We start from the raw sequence: 16,454 nt of genomic DNA, 5'->3' as shown, positions 1-16,454 counted from the left end.
AGCTATGGAAGCTATGCTGATAAAGCAAATAAAGTGGAGATGATATGACTGAGAAAACCCAGAGTATAAGACAAGAAAGCTTAGTGTCTGTAATTCTAGAGTTTCATTAGGATTTAGTTAATGTGATGGACTCTTTCCCACCAGAACTGGCTGTGGTGATAGGGTACTAAAGATGGCCATTATCTTTGCTGTGGACACATTCCTATTGTCCTAGTAATTATCTACTCTAGTGCACTGCTATATGTATTACTATTTTCTCAGCAAGGTACATGATACACTAATTTAATTTAACGTTTTAATTACCATAATACTAGTTATACCGTGATTGAAATGTGCAATTGAAAGGAAATTACAAATATAACACACCTTTGCTAGTGAATCTTGCAGACTTGGTCCCTCAAAACCCTTTCTAGGGTTTAAAAAAGTGATGTGAGATGGATATATTGGGAGATTGGGACTTACATATAAACACTACTATATATAAGTTTCTCTAGCTGTGCTTAGCAGCATAGTCATGTCTGACTCTTGGCAACCCTTTGGACTGTAGCCTGTCAGGCTCCCCTGTCCGTGGGATTTCCCAGGCAAGAATACTGGAGTGGATTGTCATTTCCGTCATTTCCCCTCCAGGGAATCTTCTTGACTCGGGGATTAAACCCACATTGCCTGTGTCTCCTGCACTGCAGGTGGATTCTTTACCCATTGAGCCATCAGAGAAGCCATCACAATACAGAGAAGAGGTAACTATGTAAGAATTTAGTAAATAGCACAGAAAACTCTATTCAATACTCTGTAATGATCTATATGGGAAGAGAATTTAAAAAGTAGTGGATATATGTGTATGTATAACTGACTCACTCTGTTGTACACCAGAAACACAGCATTATAAATCAACTTTATTCAAATAAAAAATAATTTTAAAAAGTTATTTTCATCTTCTTCCACTGGGAATGTGAAACGATGACAAACTTGGGAAGCAGCAGCCTTGATCTCTTTTTCACACTGAAAATAAATATGCATTTTTCATAGATATTTTTAAAGACAGATTTTATTTTTGTCTTTGTTGTTGTTATGCCCAATAGGTAAAAAGTGGTAATTTTTGCTTCTTTGAGTAACCACTATTCCTTGCTCTTTCCAACCACTCTCAGCAAAAGTTTCTCCTAAAGTTGAAGTGAATTTGCAATCTCTGATGGTCATTGTCTTCTACAAAAATCAGAAAATCAGTGGAAAGAACCCAGGACTCAAGTCCTAGTTTTTCTACTGAGTGATCTTGGAAGTCAAATCTCCCACCGCCTCATCCCTCTTTCCCTCCCCTTCCCTGTCTTATTTTCCTGTTTATACCTAAATATTTGGGCCTCTAGTACCGAAAAGCTTTTAAATTCTTTACTCTCTCACAGGGCATGCTGGTTTAGAAGGATGCATTAACATGCCAAAGATATGGGAAAAAAATCTGTCTGAGAGATTTCCTATAGCTAATGTGTCAACATTGTATACAGCACTAAATTTAATTATTTATAATTTATACAATAATATTAGACTTTATTCTTTCACCAACTTCACTGAAAATGAAACATCAGAAATATTCCTTGAATCCCTCTGAGCAGATACATTTATTATCTCTTGGATTCTATTTCCAACTTTATCACAGATTTTGATGAAGTATTTATTTACCAGACAATAGCCAATAATTATTGAGAGCTGACTGTACAATTTATTAGTCTAAGCATTTTGAATTTATTATTTGCACCAGAACTCTTTGAATCAGGCTCTATTTATTCCAATTTTAGAAATGAAGAGACTATGATGTGTAAGCAACTTCTCCAAACCACACAACTTGTAGGTTCTATAGCCAGACAGACTGAGTCCAGTGCCTAAAGTATTTTGTAATAGTTCTCCCACTGGAAAATTATGATGAAAAATGATTTTGCCACGGGAAAGTTCTGAATTCTCCTGCAATGCAGGGGATGAGGGTTTGATCCCTGGGTTGGGATGATCCCCTGGAGAAGGAAATGGCAAATCATTCTAGTATTCTTACCTGGGAAATCCAATGAACAGGGGAGCCTGATGAGCAATAGTCCATGGGGTCACACAACTGAGTATACACACACATGCACACATACATATATATAAATACATAAACACATACATACATATATATACATGAGTGAGAGAGAGATGAAGAGGTTTGGTATTCTCTTCTGTTCCTGCTTTCCTCTTCTATACTCTTAATCCTTTCTATTCCTCTGCTACTCCTCTATCTCTCTGTTTCCTGTGATGAGCAGACTAGGATTGATTCATCCCATTTTAGGTTTGCTTCCAACAATTTAGGACCTAGGTATTCCTTCCACTGCTCTGAAGTACTAGATTCTCAACACAAATATAAACTGGGACTAATGGATGAGTATGACTTGTGGATGGTTGTACACATGTTTATTTAGCATTTTTCAGATTATGAACCCCTGGTTGGCTCTACATTTATCAGCTGATACAATTTCCATGTTTTCCTTCAAAGAGAACTCAAACATTCCCTCTTCCGTGAAAGTTTGCTTCTCATGAAGCCGGCAATGGATTTTCTTGCTTTTCGCAGGGCCCTCTCTCTGTGTTCAATTTTTAAACCACTTACGACTGTTAGATGTCTTTCACCTACATCATTACTTACTAAGCAGACTGTGAAGATGGCTCCTGAAAGCATATGATTTTTCTTTTAATTCCCTTTGAATATTAACATAGTTCTCCTTCCTTTCCATTCTTGGGGAAGAAATAATTCACAACTTTAAACTATTCGGTGGGCAACAATTTCTTAATGACTAATGAAAATGAAGTGCCGTGAATTTTCAAGTTTATCAAATCATTCCATTCACATGGTTTTAGTCCATTTCAGAGAACTGCTTAACATACACATGCAATGCTACAGCAATTTCAGGCAAGATATTGATTTTATTATACTTTACTTCTTTAGACAGAATAAAATTCATGACCAGAAATAAATTACCCACATTTTCATCAGACCTTGGCTTCTCAGGATCTTTTTAAGTATGCAGAATACATATATAGAGAACTTTTGTAACTTAGGAGCTGAGGGAAGAATAAATAGCAACTATAACAGAAAGATGGAACAAACATAATTCAGTTCTCAAAGGCACTATCATAGTTAGAAATGACTAACAGATGAGAGACCTTTCTATACTACAATCATTCAGTTCAGTTAAGTTCAGTCACTCAGTCATGTCTGACTCTTTGAGACCCCATGATTCGCAGCATGCCAGGCCTCCTTGTCCATCACCAACTCCCGGAGTTTACCCAAACTCATGTCCATCGAGTTGGTGATGCCATCCAGCCATCTCATCCTCTGTCATCCCCTTCTTCTCCTGCCCCCAGTCCCTTCCAGCATCAGGGTCTTTTCCAATGAGTCAACCATTCACATAAAAATTTAGGGTTAGGGTTAGGTGGCCAAAGTATTGGAGTTTCAGATTTAGCATCAGTAGAGATGTACAATTTCACCTTAAATCAGAGTAAACATTTTCTCTGCATTATTTTTTAAGTGAGTTTCTATGCTAAGACTACTCATTTGAATTCTGTAAAATTCATTTGGTCATTTCATCCCCAAACTAAGTTGTCACCAACAACCTAAATGGTATTAAGCATTTTACATCATATAAAGGATGCCTCTGGTTTCTCTGGTGGCTCAGAGGTAAAAGAATCCGCCTGCCAGTGCAGGAGATGCAGGTTTGATTCTTGAGTTGGGAATCGCCCCTGGAATTGAAATGGCAACCCAGTCAAGTATTCTTGCCTGGGAAATCCCATGGACTGAGCAGACTGGCGGGCTACAGTCCACGAGTTCGCAAAAGAGCTGGACACGACTTAGTGACTAAACCAACAACAGAAGGCCGCCTCACAAGTATTTTTAGTAACATCCTATATTACTCCCTAATCTCCTTCATTCTGGATTCTAGTCTTTTCACTTTTAGATAAGGTATTTAGCTATTCTTTTCCAATTATTTAGGTACAAAATAAATGTGGGTCAATTCTAAAATACTGCCCTAGGACACACAAGTAATATTTGCTGTGTTACTCTGACATTGAGCAGATTCTCCCCATCATAAAGACTTACAACAGCTCTTGAAAGTGCAAGAATGAAACTTTAAAGGAATGCAAATTGTTTAAATGAACAACAGGCAGTGCACATCACTGGTGAATGATATTCGAATGGTGGGTAAAAAAGACTGGTGAGATTTTTATTAGGGAAACAATAGACATTACCATGATCTTTGAGGGGTAAGTTTTTACCCTGAGAACTGTGGAAAGCTAGCTGATTTCTCTGGAACAGAGCACCTCTCTCCACCACTCCAGGCCTTTTGGAGTTAACTGAACATTCAGTTCAGTTCAGTTGCTCGGTCATGTCTGACTCTTTGCGACCCCATTTACCACAACATGACAGGCTTTCCTGTCCAACACCAACTTCCAGAGCTTGCTCAAACTCATGTCCATTGAGTCAGTGATGCTATCCAACCATCTCATCCTCTGTCGTCCCCTTCTCCTCCTGTGCTCAATCTTGCCCAGCATCAGGGTATTTTCCAAGGAGTCAGTTCTTTGCATCAGGTGCCCAAAGTATTGGAGTTTCAGCTTCAGGATCAGCTCTTCCAATGAATATTCAGGACTGATTTCCTTTAGGATGACTGGTTTGATCTCCTTGCAGTCCAAGGGACTCTCAAGAGTCTTCTCCAACACCACAGTTCAAAAGCATCAACTCATTAGTCTTCTCTTAAAAGCATCAACCCATTGGTCTTCTCTTAAATAAAAATACCTGAACATCCCAACTATGTGGAAAATCTAAAATACGATTGCTGCCAAATTGGGTTAACTCTATATCCAAAATAAACAAGTTCTTTCAGGTGAAGTCTTACAAAGACATCAACACATAATTTCACCTGAATGGGGTCACAAAAAGTTGGACATGACTTAGCAGCTAAGCAACGGCAAAGAAGGAGTCATAGTCTGAAATGTAGTCACGTTTCAATGACTACAAAGGAAGCCATCTGGTGTTGAATGTAGGTTTAGAGAGGACACATCATGGTAAGGGGAGATATTCTTTAACATTTCAGACTTCCACGCTAAACACACTTCAATAAAAACGTAGTTTTATGGAACAATGTTTCAAATGGGCATTCCATTTATAAATTAGAAATAGTTCTTTTATCCCATAGTTTCAATTCTTTCTACACCCACCTATATCACCAAAGAAATTTTCCTTCAGCTAATCTGATCTTTAAATGCATTATTCTCCTTCCCCCCCCCCCTTTTTTTTTAACAAGGAGCTGGGTGATATAGTATACCTCTGCCCAATTCAATACTTTTCTCCAGGCTTTTTCTGACAAGTGACTTGAAGTCTACTTAATATCCCTCTAGTTTGCTCCTTCCGACCTACACATCTGTCTTCCCCAAAAGGACTAGATGCTGAGATTTGCATTTCATTTTCTATTCAAGCTGTCTCTTACACATAACTGTCTGTGAAACTGAAAGCACTAGTCACTCAGTTCTGTCCAACTTTTTGCAACCCCAAGGACCACAGCCCGCCAGGCTCCTCTGTCAATGGAATTCTCCTGGCAAGAACACTGGAGTGAGTAGTCATTCCCTTCTCCAGGGGATGCTTTCAACTCAGGGATTGAACCTGGGTCTCCTGTATTGCAGGTGGATTCTTTACCATCTGAGCCATCAGAGAACCTACATAGCTGTTTGTACTCTGTTTAAGAAAAATTAGGTTGGGGTAACGTTGGTTCAAGCCTTAAATGACTAAAGTATATTCCATATTGGGAATAAAAGGACATGAGTTACGTGCTAATTACTAATATTGACTGGGCTCCCGCTGTTCTAGAAAGATGAGCATTAAGCTACGGACTTTATTTGTAGCATTTCCTATTCAAAAAAGTGTTCCAATTTTTGAGGGGTGGGGTGGGATATTTGGGTCCTCTTAAAAACTGCCAGAATGTACATTATCTTTCCCCCTGACACATGTGTAAACCTAAGTGATGCATTTAATTGTATACATGCTTCTCAAGCAGAAGTAAATATATCATTATTGAAAATTACATGATAGAAAAACTACATGATGAAACAACAAGTTATCCCATTGTGGCATCAATGCGGATGCAAACCCACTAAATTCTTAACTTAAGGGCAGGGCCAGCCTTACCTCTGTTTCTACCACACATGAGATGAGTGCTAACAGATACAGACAAGATAAACAGGCCTGCGGAGGGTTTAGTCTTCATGGGCCAGTGCTGTGGCATTGCCACTTTTTGACTGCAAACAGGTAAGAGCTACTGGAAAGCTAGTGAGGAACAACACTTGAGAATAAGGATAGACTCTTCTTCTAGAGTCAGTGCCAATGACAAGAGCATATTCTAAGCATCAGACTACAAGTAATTCAGTTGTAGCTAGAAAAGAAGATATTTTAATCATCTTACAGAAACAAACATTGAGACCCTCTGATTTTATTTTCTTCCCCATTGGTACTTTTTACCAGAGGCACAATATGCCGAAAAATGTGTGCTCCCGTGTAAAAATCCTAGACTGTGTCCTGTGGGATGAGGAACATCTGATCTGCAACCTTTACTATAGTGTTGTGTTTATGTCTGTTTTTCTTTCTTTCTTTTTAAAATGTGTTTGGAAACTATTTTAGATCTCTCATCACACTTTTCTTTATCCAGGCAAAGAATCCCACTACCGTTCCTCAGTTTCAGCTGCTTCTATAATCAGGGTTGCTTCTCTCTAAATCCAGATTAAGCTTTCCATTTCTCTTTTTTAATTGGAGAGCTTAGGACCAAAATGGGAGAAGGATGTTCTGAGGCTCAAACCAGTGATATAAACGATAGGAGGATTGATCTCAGGGTCCTAATTCTATACGCTTACCTATGTTATCACCATGTCTTTGCAAACTTGATTTGTGTGCTATCGATGTCCTTTAGTACTACTGACAAGTCTCCAACAATTATGTTTGAGTATGCATGCATGTATGCAGGCATATATGTATATATAAACACATATGTATTAAATGCATTTACTTCTATATATTTATATACATACCTGTGTCCCTACATAATTCTATGTAAGCTATACAATCACATAGAATACCTATTTTTAAAATGATATGTATACACAGATACGCAAAATTATACCCCATACATATATAACTTATGAATACTTTCTTGTCGAGTTTTCAATGTTAGGTGAGGAAATCTCCCAGCACAAACATTTAACTGAGAAGACATTGGATTCTAACACATAACTAACTTCCCTTCCTCAATACCTACTGAACGTAAAAGTCCTAGTGACCACAAGTGTACACACACACACACACACACACACACACGCATATACACATCAACCCCAGCAACCAAACAGAGAAAAAAAGCAATCAATTGCAAAAGGAAAAAAGAAACCAAAATGAATGTTTCTGGAATAGAGGAGAAAGAGCAGGATTTAGCTCCTTATCTGTCCTTAAATGCCAGCAACTTCCCTGGACTTTGGGGGGAAAAAACCTAAGAATCTCAGCAATACCTCTAAAACTGAATCAATGCAAAACTTACAGAGAGTCTTAAGTTTTTCCTTCCTTTTCTGATTGAGGAGACAATGAAATAGCTCTAAATCTTAAGACCAGCCTTTCCTCTATGGAAGAGAATATAAGACAGAATCAGCCAACAAAGCTGGGTGCTCTTAAGGGGCCTAAATGCTGCTTCAATTGAACTCACTCCCTAAAAAGTCCACCCAGGTATTAACTACTTAATAAAACCGGAACCATCCAGTACTTCAGACTGGAGCTCAAAGGGTCTCAGGCAAGGTGGTAAATAAGTCTAGAAGTGGCTTCCATGAAATTAGAGCAAAGAGTGTCTAAACAGCATCACACACGTGAGCAAGATAAAAGGCTTACAAGGGAAATATGGGAATAAATTATAAGCAAGAATAAGAGAAGTGAGGGGTGGGGAGAGAGACACGGGTGCAGGGGAAGAAGGGAGGAAAGCAAAACATTTGACCCAGAAGAAAAGAAAACCTAAGGGTAGAAACAGAGATAAACTTTTCAAGTTGTTTCACACAAAGTATTCTATATTACGAAAATAAATTCAACACTAGAGGTCAAAGACTAGATGAAAAAATAGCATAATGAAAAGAGAGATATCAGACCTAGGAAACAAATCAAAGAGCAAAACAACATCATTAGAGAGCCAATGATTAAATTAGAAAGTACAAGGAACATAACAGACACCACTAAGAACCAAATTTCCAATGTGTTGGAGACTTGAGATAACTGCAGTGATTGTAAGGGAGGAAGGCAAAGAGTCTAAAGTAATTAGGACAAGCTTGTATAGAAAGAGGCCAAGCAAAGATGATTTCATGTTGAGATACTGGTATCTTTATGTACCAAGATCACAAACGGAACGGAAGATATATGCAAAGATAGGATAAAAGGAAATTTTCCCTGAAAAATACAGAAGAATTTTTAGATTGAAAGATGATACCATTTTCCTGGGAAATCGAATGCATCATCCTCAATTGTGAGACATATCTTATTTTAGATATCGAAACTGGAGGATAAATCATCATTTGAACATCCAGACAGAAAAGTCAAAATCAAAACACCTCTATAAGGAGTGAGGTGGAATCGGATTCCCATATAGTAATGTCCAATGTCAGAAGATAATTAAGCAATATTGCTGTCGCAAAGCTGAACAGAACATAACTCCCAAACTCAGAAGGTAGGAATATGAGAGGATGGATGAGATTGCTAATCTCTCGTGCTAATTTCTAGATGTTATCTTTCATAGCGGGAATTTAATTGACTATATAGAACTTTCTAAAGTAAGATTGACAACAAAACCCAGGCAATTCAGAGTACCCTCAAAAGTAAAAGACAGGCATTTTGTGACAAAAGGACTGGTGAGGAAGACTGAATATATCTCTATGCAGAAATAAAAGTAAAAACAGTAGACATAATGTTTACTGAAAAGTAAATCAATTGTCATAAACTGAGCTTTCCTGGTGGCTCAGTGGTAAAGAATCTGCTGGCCAATGCAGGAAACATGGATTTGATCCCTGGTCCAGGAATATCCCACACGCCACAGAGCAAGTAAGCCGGTGCACCACAATTATTGCGTCTGTGCCCTCGAGCGCGGGAGCCACAACAACTGAGCCCATGTGCCACAACTACTGCAGCCCGCATGCCCTAGAGTCCACGCTCTGCAACGGGAGAGGCCACGCAGCGAGAAGCCAGCCCACGGCAACTGCAGAGCAGTCCCTGCTCACCACAACTGGAGAAAAGCCTCTGCAGCCATGAAGACCCAGCACAGTCAGAGATAAATACATAGATAAATAACTTATACAAATTGTTGTAAACATGAACAGCATATAACTCCCAAACTCCGAAGGTAGGAATATGAGAGGATGGATGAGACTGCTCATCTCTCGTGTTAATTTCTAGATGCTACCTTTCATGGCAGGAATTTAAACAAGTATGCCTTTAAATAAAACATGAACTGTAAAAAAAAAAAAAAAAAGCAGTATCTATAACTGCATCACATTGTTCTAAACATATTTCTACCTAACCATCCAACTATTTAGGTATACAGAAAGATAAATGGAATACTGAGATTTGGGATGATTTTTTAACTCATGGGTTATTTTCACAAAATTAATAGGGTGATTTTAGAAGCAAATATTCTGAGATGTGTCATGATTATGGAGGTTAGATATAGCTTCATTCATTTTGTATTTTTAGAATGTTCATGATAAAAATGATATTAATTAAAAATTTCCCCTCTGGGAGGGCTCTCACCATGATAGCTTTAAATAACAGAACCCACAGGAAACTCAAGAGCTTGCATAAAACATGATATTCATAGCAGGCAAACATTTTATCATTCTTTTCTGTTTCTTTTAGCCTATTTCTCCATCAGGTTTTGGAAGAACTTCAGAGAAAAGCTTCTTTGTGTTGGTGCTAAGAGTACATAAACCTGAGAGGAATACCGAGTTCCCTCCAGCAAGCCTGGTGAAGGAAGAAGAGAAACAGGGTGATCTGGGGAAACCGCTGCCTGAGAAGGAGGAGAGTCAGGAGCTGGGGTTCCTGGTTCTGGCTCTATTACAGGTCAGACTACGGAAACAGAACCAGTAACTAAACTGCTCTAGACTTCAATTTCTTACTCTGCAAATTGAGAAGGTTAAATTGGAATCTAATCATCCAAAGTCTTCGGAACCTCTTCTTATGTGGCTGGAGAAGGGACGTTGGTGACGTTACTCCCTAAGCCTTTAATACCTTCAAGGAAAATATTGCTGAGACAGGCTGGCACCTTAGAGCCTTTGATGCAGTGTTTGAATGTGGACACACATCTCCCTGAGCAATAAAATACACGGAAACTACAAGGAACTAAAGTGTGTGTGTGTGCACTGGGGCTCCCCAGGCAGCACTAGTGGTGAAGAACCTGCCCGCCAATGCCAACGCAGACATGCAAGAGACACAAGTTTGATCCCTGGGTCAAGGAGATCCCCTGGAGAAGGAAATGGCAACCCACTCCAGTATTCCTGCCTGGAGAAGTCCATGGACAGAGGAGTTTGGTGGGTTACAGTCCATAGGGTTGCAAAGAGCTAAACATTACTGAAGCAACTCGGCTCGAAGCATGCATGGACAATAAGATACAAAAAGACCAAAAAAACAAAACAAAACAAAAACCCAACTGCCACTTCTGAAGAAGCAGGAGCAAAGACAAGGTGTTGGGAGCAAAAATAGGGTACCGCACATGCCCCCTGCACTCATCACTGCCAGACGAGCCGTAGACCACCTAAGCTACTTCCTCCGACTCAACCCCTGGACACACAACTACCCTCACCCCACATAAGTACCCAGCTCACCCCTCTTCTTGGGATGTGAGCAAGGTAATCTGTTGTTTGTTCTTGCTCCCCGCTGCTGCAGCAGCTGCCCCAATAAAGCCTTACCTAAATTTCTTGTCTGGCCTGTCATCAATTTATATCAATTAAAGAAGGCCAAGAACCCTGGTCGGTATCAATGCCCTTATATGTAGTGAGCTTTTACATTAATTTGGCTTGAGGAGATATGGATGGACTTAGAGTCTGCCATACAGAGGGAAGTAAGTCAGAAAGAGAAAAACAAATACCATATATTAACACATATATGTGGAATCTAGAAAAATGGTACAGATGACCTACTTCCAGGGCAGGAACAGAGATGCAGACATTGAGAATAGGCAGGTGGACACGGAGGGGAATGGGAGGGTAGGACAACCTGGGAGATTGGGAATGACGGATGTGCACTGCACTGTGTAAGACAGCCAGCCAGCCGGGAAGCCACTGCACGCACAGGAAGCGCGCTCGGTGCCCTGTGAAGGCCTAGACGGGTGCGATGGCAGGGCAGGATGGAGCGGGCATGTGCATACACATCGCTGGCTCACTTCCCTGTACAGCAGCAGCTAACACAACACTGTAATTATATTCCCCAAAGAAGTAGCAATGGGGGAAAACAATAAAAATCCTTCATGAGAATGTTCTCTGCTGCTAAAACAAAGAAAGTAAATTATCTCCAAGGTTACTGTTTCCCCAGCTTCAAAATTCTGATGAGTCTAACCTGCTATTGTATTTATCTAGTCCAAGACTATTCACAGCCTGAGCAGTTTACATCACGTTGATTTAGAGGAAAAAAAAAAAGAACAGGGAAAATTAAATTGTCAGTTTGCTTTTCATTCTGTCACTAAGATAATATTTGGATAGCATTAATGCATTGTTTAAAATGATAAGTACGATCCTAAGCATTTCAAAAAATCACATTAAGTGACTCAAAGGCAGGTCAAGGGTAATTAGTTCAACGCCTTACCACAAAATGACAGCATTCCCTTCATACCAACACTAACAGATGGCTTACTTTTAAGATTACTTGGTGAAAGAGTACTTCCAGCATTGATTACATTCCAATTTTGAGACTTTATCTGCCTTTTTCATTCCTGCATTTTGGCCTCAAGAGACCTCAGCTATCTCCCTACAGATAAGGCTAAGCTCTATGGTAATTTCACTGCTTTACAAACATGGATTTCAGACACCATGGAGAAAGTGTGTGTGTGTGTGTGTGTGTGTGTGTGTGCATGTGAGCACATGTGTGTGAGGGTTTACAAAATCTCACGACATAGACATTTATAAATGACTGACTTCCTGCATAGTAAACTAAAATGATCTTTTAAGAATTCTGCCTGATATTTAAAAAACAAGAAGGAATGTTTGTAAAATGTGTAATTCATAGTGGCAAACTGGATTAAAAGATTTAGAACTCAGAAAATTCATTTTAGTTAGGAAGAAACAGCATTGAATTTTAAAATGTAGTATATGAAGGACGGAGAAGGCAATGGCACCCCACTCCAGTACCTCTTGCTTGGAAAATCCCATGGATGGAGGAGCCTGTTAGGCTGCAATCCATGGGGTCGCTAAGAGTCGGACACGATTGAGCGACTTCACTTTCACTTTTCACTTTCATGCATTGGAGAAGGAAATGGCAGCCCACTCCAGTGTTCTTGCCTGGAGAATCCCAGGGACGGGGAGCCTGGTGGGCTGCTGTCTATGGGGTCGCACAGAGTCAGAAACGACTGAAGTGACTTAGCATACCATATGAAGGACAACTGATAAAAGCATGCATTTGATTAAAAGACAGTAAAATCCACTACATATTAACAATAGCTTGCATGAACAGGCTCCTCTGGTAGCTCAGATGGTAAAGAATCTGGTTGTAATGCAAGACACCAGGGTTCGATCCCTGGGTTGGGGAGATGCCCTGGAGAAGGAAATGGCAACCCATTCCAGTATTCTTGCCTGGAGCATTCCATGGACTAAAGACTATTTTTGGTGGGCTCAAGTCCCTAGCATCGCAAAGAGTCAGAAAGACTTTCACTTCCTTACCTGAAAATAGATCTAGGATTTTTTTGTTGACTGCTAAGAATTCCAATTTTATTTACTTTTATTTTTTTGTAAATGGAATAATATTTAAAACTAAGTCCATAAATTTCTGCTTTATTGACTATGCCAAAGCCTTTGACTGTGTGGATCACAATAAACTATGGAAAATTCTTAAAAAGATGGTAATACCAGACCACCTGACCTGCCTCTTGAGAAACCTGTATGCAGGCCAGGAAGCAACAGTTAGAACTGGACATGGAACAACAGACTGGTTCCAAACCGGGAAAGGAGTACGTCAAGGCTATATATTGTCACCCTGCTTATTTGACTTATATGCAGAGTACATCATGAGAAACCTTGGGCTGGAGGAAGCACAAGCTGGAATCAAGATTGCTGGGTGAAATATCAATAACCTCAGATAACAGCTGATAACACCATCCTTATGGCAGAAAATGAAGAAGAACTAAAGAGCATCTTGACGAAAGTGAAAGAGGAGAGTGAAAAAGTTGGCTTAAAGCTCAACATTCATAAAACTAAGATCATGGCAATCGGTCCCATCACTTCATGACAAATAGATGGGGAAATGGTGGAAACAGTGGCTGACTTTATTTGGGGGGGGCTCCAAAATCACTGCAGATAGTGACTGCAGCCATGAAATTAAAAGACGCTTACTCCTTGGAAGAAAAGTTATGACCAACCTAGATAGCATATTCAAAAGCAGAGACATTACTTTGTCAACACAGGTCCATTTAGTCAAGGCTATGGTTCTTCCAGTAGTCATGTATGGATGTGAAAGTTGGACTGTGAAGAAAGCTGAGCGCCGAAGAATTGATGCTTTTGAACTGTGGTGTTGGAGAAGACTCTTGAGAGTCCCTTGGAATGCAAAGAGATTCAACCAGTCCATCCTAAAGGAGACCAGTCCTGGGTGTTCACTGGAAGGACTGATGCTGAAGCTGAAACTCCAATACTTTGGCCACCTGATGCAAAGAGCTGACTCATTTGAAAAGACCGTGATGCTGGGAAAGATTGAGGGCAGGAGTAGAAGGGACGACAGAGGATGAGATGGTTGGATGGCATCACTGACTCATTGGACATAAGTTTGGGTAGGCTCCAGGAGTTGGTGATGGACAGGGAGGTCTGGCGTGCTGCGGTTCATGGGGTCACAAAGAGTTGGACACGACTGAGCAACTGAACTGATATATACGTGTATATATATATGTGTGTGTGTGTGTGTGTATATATATGCCTTTGTATGTTGTTATACCCGCTAACATGCCTGTAAAATAAGTGCAATCTGCAACCTGAACATTCTTTCTGTTTTTATGGGCATAAAGCTGATACAAGATTTCTGAGGGTTCAGGATGGGGAGCACATGTATACCTGTGATGGATTCATTTTGATATTTGGCAAAACTAATACAATTATGTAAAGTTTAAAAATAAAATTAAATTAAAAAAAAAGATTTCTGCATTGTTGAAAGAAAAATAAATCCACCAAGTTGCAAGTCAAGTCACAAGTTAAAAAGGAGCCAGTTTTTATTTGCTTTTGCTTTTTAAATAAACATGAACTTCAGGTAGAGCAGAAACATAAGCTGAGGGTACTTTGAGGATAGACCTGTGCCTAATTACTTCTTATTATATATCCTAAAACATAATGAATCCTGAATAAATGCCAATTTGATTGGTTGATTGATAGGATCTATAAATCTCGATGTAGTCCATCCTTTATATTTTGCAGATAAAGAAATTGAGTGTAAATGACATGTCTGTGACATCACACAGCAGATAAATACGAAAGATATTAGAACCCACGTTTCCTAAATTTCAATGGCTTTTCCTTTGTACCAAAAGTTACTAGCATTTGGTAGTGCACACACATCTGCTTTAGAGTTAAATTAGGATACCACTTGCTGGCACTACTAGCTTCCCCGTTAGGTGCTACTGCCACGGCTACTCAAGCATTCATTACACTGTGCTTCAAAGGTCTGTTTCTTCTTTTCTGATTCCCATTAGTCTACACACACACCACAAAGGAATATCACTCAGCCACAAAAATGACAAAATAACATCACTGTTAGCAACATGGATGGACGCAGAGATCACCATAGGGAACTAAGCCAACACACAAAGACAAATTTCTGATATCACTCGTGCAGAATCTTAAAAAAGGCTACACATGAATTTATCTACAAAACAGAAATAGAGTTGCAGATGGAGAAAAGAAACTTATGTTTACTGGTGGGTAACAAGGGGAGAGGGATAAATTGAAAGCCTGGGATTGACACATATTACTATATATAAAATAGATACCTAGTACAAACCTACCTATTAGCTATAGCTCAGGGAAGTCTACCCAATACTCCATAATGGCCTATATAGGAAAATAATCTGAAAAGAGTGGATATATGTATAACAGATTCACTTTGGTATACATCTGAAACTAACTGAACATTGTAAATCAACTATATCCCAATAATTAAAAAAAAAAAAACATGTTATTGCATCAAGATTCAGTGAGACAATGCATAAAAAGCAGTTATCACAGTGTCTAGAGCACAATAATTGTTCTATAAACTGTATCTATCATTATATCATTAAACCTATCACTGTGTTTTATCTCTGACATCCAGCTTGTTGTGTCAGTCTATTTTTCACACTTGAATTTTCTTTCACACCCAGCATTTAATAATCACTGTCAAGCTTTGCCATTCTATCTCTATAATATCTACTGTCTTTTTGTCATTTCTATTTCTACTGCCATTTCTGTGGCAATACAATTTAACTTAATTTAGCAATTACTCACTGAGCCTGTGTGTTAGCATTATGTCAGACACGGAGGATGCAAGGACAATGAACACGCCTTTCAAGAAGGTGCATGTTTTTAAAGCCACAAGGCTTGATTATTGCTGTAACAGAGAAGCAGTAGGTACAGTGGGATATAAAAGAGAAATAAAAAGGATTCATAGGATTTGACAGTTTTGATGTCCCTAGTAATTAGGATCTGAAATTCTCCAAGGTCCCACAAAATAAGAGAAGCCAGAATGCTGATAACCCATGCCCGAGGTATGCAAATGTAGAAGTGAGACCTCCAAGGGGACATGACACTGAATACCTGCATCTCTGGCTAGGGTTCCAATAGGGATAGGAAGGCTCTTTCCAACTGTACCATAATGTGGACTTTGTATAAATACTTGGCTTGCAATCCGCAACAAGCAAGAATCAAAAATATAAACTGAATATCTTCTCTGTTCCTCCTAAGAATATCATTAGCTAAGAAAGCACAGTATGGACCTTCTTCTGAGTAATATTTCTTATGGAAAATCAAAGTTGTGAAACATAAAAAATTCAAAGATGGAGCTTTGTAATACCCATTTTTGAAACCATGAAGAAAAATGGAAAATTTTGTGTAATATTCCCCCTTGCATGAAAAAATTAAAACCAGAGAGCACATATATGAGGACAAAATTCCTAAGTAACTCCACCAAACTCCACAGTCTTTGTGTTGTCCAAAGACTTGGC

At 39.2% G+C, this 16,454-nt stretch overlaps 1 protein-coding gene across 2 annotated transcripts in view; it reads right to left on the bottom strand.

The window, feature by feature from the left end:
• DCC (DCC netrin 1 receptor) overlaps positions 1–16,454 on the bottom strand; it is a 1,302,902-nt gene that overhangs the window by 540,793 nt on the left and 745,655 nt on the right. The gene's annotated exons all lie outside the window — the stretch shown is intronic.

This window comes from Bos javanicus, chromosome 24, assembly GCF_032452875.1.
Source record: "Bos javanicus breed banteng chromosome 24, ARS-OSU_banteng_1.0, whole genome shotgun sequence".
In the NCBI taxonomy this organism is placed as follows: Eukaryota; Metazoa; Chordata; class Mammalia; order Artiodactyla; family Bovidae; genus Bos; species Bos javanicus.
This window is presented reverse-complemented; position numbering and strand designations above follow the sequence as displayed.